General features: G+C 34.2%; 1 long non-coding RNA gene across 1 annotated transcript; it reads left to right on the top strand.

Annotated features, from left to right (window-relative positions):
* Nucleotides 1-4,103: 4,103 nt before the first annotated feature.
* LOC115923420 lies at nucleotides 4,104-4,660 on the top strand. Its single transcript, XR_004063872.1, has 2 exons — nucleotides 4,104-4,195; nucleotides 4,356-4,660. It is a non-coding gene; the product is annotated as an uncharacterized LOC115923420 (long non-coding RNA).
* The last annotated feature ends 321 nt before the right edge of the window (nucleotides 4,661-4,981 follow it).

Below are 4,981 nucleotides of genomic sequence, written 5' to 3'. Positions count from 1 at the left end.
AAATCGGCTGTAATCATAAGTGCTAGTCAATTAGATGCGTGAACTACCATTATGCTGCTCTTTCATTCGGTAATATATCAAAAGTCACCAGGAAATTATTTTATTTTTGTTGCGATCATCGACCTAATATGTCATCAACAATAGCTTCAGTGACACAATAACACCAATATATACAAGCTACAAAGGTAAACTGTATTTATAAGATGGTGTAATCATTCATAATATAGTGTAGGTTTTCGAGATTGTTTTGTTTGTTCCATTTAGAGAGCATCAAAACCGTCGGGTAGATTGGTACCAGGAACAAAATCAGAACGTGTTAGTAAACCCGCCTTCCTCTCAAAGCAAAAACAAAGAAAGAACAAAAAAGAAGAAATAAGAAAAAGAAAACAACAATTATACAAATATATGTAGAACAAAATGAAAAATAAAACAAAATGAAAACAAAAACAGAACACAAGGAAGAGAAATCAAAACTTTATGTAAAAATCAATCGCAAAGATATTAACAGAAAGACAATTTTCATTACTATATCTTATTACCTGTAAACTCATGCTTTGATTATTTTATATTTAATAGATGACGCATTATACTATCCGAATCGCCCTTAGATTAATTTTGAAAAGCCTCTATGCCAAACTGGAAAAGCGTCGCTGGACATGATTTCTGTCCTTATATACCTGCCCTATCATAATAAACATCCTATAATGCCATGCCTACTATATTGATAAGCATCGTTTTTTATCTCCTTACCCCCCCCCCCCCTCTCTCTCTCTTCCTCTCTCTTTCTTTCTCTTCCTATCTCACTGTCAAATTCTTTCTTTTCTTTCTCTCTCTCTCTCCTTAATTATCATGTATCTCATTTCTCTCCATTTCTGTTTCCTATAATTTTATCTCACCTTTCATGCATGAGCCTGTGTAGGTGCACGTTTGTGTTGAGAGGAGAACATGGTAGGCTTAATATAATATCTGCCATCTAAAAGCCTATCAGAAAATTTGATATCTGGAATATTTTTGCCTGGACATGAGAATATTAGTTTTTTCATCTGATCAGAACATAACAAAAGTCATCTAAATGCAACTCATAAACATGCTCTTCAATAAAGTTTGATGATCATCAAGTGGTACTACCCTCATCTTAACCTTTATTATACATTTAGTCAATGGGTATAGGAAGGTGGTATGCCATTAATTTTGATGAATATTAAGATGCCAATGAACGAAAACTTGAACATATATAGACACTATTTCGTGATAAATAGCATCTTTTCCGGTTTGATATAGATCACTTTTCATTTCAGGAAATAGCCACTCTCTAATATCCTTTACTGGACTTGGTGGATATTAATTTTGTGAGCTTGTTTTGGTCGTGTAATGCCAGGATATAGTCCTAATTTATAACTTAGTAGATCAGGTTACTGTAGCGGTGTTAGGAGTTTCCATCTATATCCTTGATTTAATAAACGTTGAAAGCGGAATGTTAATCCACATATCCAAGAGAGAAATACAAAGGGGTGGAAATAGAGAGAAAGAGAGAGAGAGAGAGAGAGAGGGGGGGAGAGAGAAGAGAGAAGAGAGAGAGAGAGGGGGGATATTACAGAACCATCGTTTTATGATCATTTGATTTGTACAAGCTGACTTATGGAATACCTATGATCTTAAAGAAACGAAACCATGTTTTTGCTCTGAGCAGAAATAAAGGAAACAAAAATAATTAAAACAAAATAACCATATCAATAATTAGCCATACTGATTGATGCTTCAGGTAATGTTAACCATACTTCTCCTTTTTGGATAATTGGCCTTACAAACAAGCAACCAATGAATTCAATCCAAATTTCAATTTCAATTTCAATTTATTGTCCAATATTGGAAATTCGTTTTGCTCACATTTTACAAATGTACAAATAATCAAAATAAGTTTACAAACATAATTTATCATATACTTTGACATAGAAATTCTTCAGAATATTGCTTTACAAAAATTTTCTTACGTTATTATAAAACAAAATAAGTGAATTATTTTAAATGTTCGAGTGAACGGGATGGCCCGGAAAGGTTAGAAAAATAACATTACAGAAAATAACAAAGAACGTAAAAATTCAGGTAGCATTTTGATTGTATTTGCGGATCGAGAAAGGAACGAAGGAATATTTATTTAGAAAAGGTTGAGTGCGACAGTTCATTGAACGAAGTCGTTTATCAGAACTCATAAAAACATAGTATGGAAAGAGTGGATGATTTTCGCTTTTCATAATTTGTTTTACTTCTAGAATTATTTTGGATTCGCATGCTTCATTCAAATCATACAATAATAAGTAAAGAAAACAAAATCTTAATCGTAAGAATGAGTAAACAATCATTCGACCAAACTAAAAAAATGACAATCAATGATGTAATACAACAGTCGATAATTCAAATTCCAAACCGATCAATCAGGCAACCCATCAATCGATCAAATATACTTTAAAAATCACCCAAGCAAGCGATTAAATAACTAGTCAAACAATAAAAGCGAACGATGAATCCTTGAACCAACCAATGTTATCACATTCATCGAATGACCCTTTTATCCCATTAATCCATGATTAATTCGCATTTACAGTTAATGTAAGCCATGCAGCACCCTCTTCTGAATCAATCCTCTAATAATATAGTAATTCAATCCCATCACCCACTCTGCAAATCAGATTATCAAAACGAATTGCACCCTCCAAGAGCTGTTTCTTTCACACAAAAAAAATCTATTTATTGATAGAATTACCAGTAGTAAGATTTTAGCACAACTTTATGAAAACTTACAAAGATGAACAAAGCTTTACACGTACTGGACTAGAAGAATTACAACCAATGGTAAAACTATACACGCAACGATTTTCATCAGTTAGGGGAAACTATAGAGAAACACTACGTGAAACACGACGTCTTCATGACTTCAAATGTACCTATTTAATGTAGGCCTACATACATTTTTATGAATGTAAGTAAGATAGACAATGATGAACAAAACACTCTTCTTGGTATTGAACTTTTATACAGGTTGGATATTAACATGAATAGAATGAAATTAATGTCATTTACATGTACGTTTATATACCTCTAAATATGTCTAAAGACCTACCGGTATACATGTCTCGTGCTCCAACCCAGTTGGCAGGAGACCCGTTACACCAACATGTTGGTCATATGGATCTTCTATCTCGAGACCCCCATTGTCAGTCTCGTGTGCTGTTACACAACTGGGAGCCACCAATAGGGAGTTTTAGATTCTGCACGACGAGAACGTGGACTACCCTTTTAAGGCAATGTGACGTCCTTTTAAGGCACTGGCAGTGACGCCACATTGCCTTAAAAGTGCAGTCCGCGTTCTCGTCGTGCAGAATCTAAAAGTCCCTAATGTCCACAAGGCAACCAACCATTTGCTCTTTTGTTGATCGGGTTGGATCATGGTAGTAGGGTTCTTTGATCTGCTTTATACCAGCACATATTGATTTTATCAGAATAATCACACTTCACAATGTCTAGTTTTGTCATTGCGGATATTACAGTCAGTTCATCTACCCCGGACTTAACAATGATATCAAAATACTAAGCTTGACAAAAAAGTGAACGAATCGACCATCTCATTCTACAAACCAAATTCGCTGGGTGTATACATTAAGAAACAATATGTATATTCAATTATGTACATCCACGTTTCCTTCAACTTCAGTTCCTAACTAGCAGTTCAAGTTCAATACACTCTGTTTACTGGCTGACTTCAATATTGTTAAATAACCACTACGTTGTGAATATAGGCCAATATGGGCAGGGGAAATAAAAGCAATACATCTAGTTATTATCATAATGATGTGTATTATTTCACGAAAAGTGAAATACAGATTACCACTTGTATCAACCAATAAGTTATACGAAACATATATAGATACAAACATATAATATACAAAAGATTTACAAATTATTGTCATTACTTTTTACATAATAACAGATCATAGCGATTTACGGTGATTAGCCAAATAATTATCATTCTGCCCCGGTAAACCGACCCATGCTCCGGTAACAGATCATAGCGATTTACAGTGATTAGTCAAATAATTATCATTCTGCCCCGGTAAACCGACCCATGCTCCGGTAACAGATCATAGCGATTTACAGTGATTAGTCAAATAATTATCATTCTGCCCCGGTAAACCGACAGGTTTACCGGGGCATTACCATAATGCTACCATGCATAATGTTTTACGTGTAATTTTACTTTGTCACTGATGTATACCTTGTAAAAGAAACTGCAATTCGGCTCTCGGGCCGCGAATGTTTTTTAATGAAATAAACCATTTTAAATAAATAAATAAATAAAGGATTAAAGGAAGGAATTCCGAAAGGAAACTGAATTAGAGTCGCCGGAGCATGTGTCGTAGAAATATATGTATTCATACACGAAATATATACAAGTATACAATAACAAGTATATACAACAATATGAAATGACATTAGTTTGCCTATATTTATATACATTCTGTGATATCTTTCGATGGTTACTCACTTTCACATGACTATTCTTCAAGATGTTGGGAAACACTAATGATTTGGTCATATTCGACCACATGCGTGTAGTATACAAGTTCATTTTACAAGTGCATTAGTTTACCAGGACAGCCTGTTTCCAATATTTATCCCTAGCCAGTCTTTATACCTGGTCCATCCATTAATTGAATAGCTAGTTTGTATATTTCAGTCATAATTTTACATCTGATATCTTTGACTCAGTAAGTTCTAAGTAATGACATTTAGATCTTTTCAAATTCATCTATTAATTCTTTCACCTATTGTCCGTTGGAGAAAAATGACATCAAACATTTTGCTCCTTAGGAATTGGCGTAATGCGGAAGAAGTTCCTGTTCTTCTTGGGGTAGCAAGTAAGGTGTGTTTGAAATAGAAGTTTGATAATCATTTCCGGTCGCTCGACGTGTATGCTGCGACTCAT

The sequence above is a fragment of the Strongylocentrotus purpuratus genome, unplaced genomic scaffold, assembly GCF_000002235.5.
Source record: "Strongylocentrotus purpuratus isolate Spur 01 unplaced genomic scaffold, Spur_5.0 spur5_scaffold_14, whole genome shotgun sequence".
Classification (NCBI taxonomy): Eukaryota; Metazoa; Echinodermata; class Echinoidea; order Camarodonta; family Strongylocentrotidae; genus Strongylocentrotus; species Strongylocentrotus purpuratus.
This window is presented reverse-complemented; position numbering and strand designations above follow the sequence as displayed.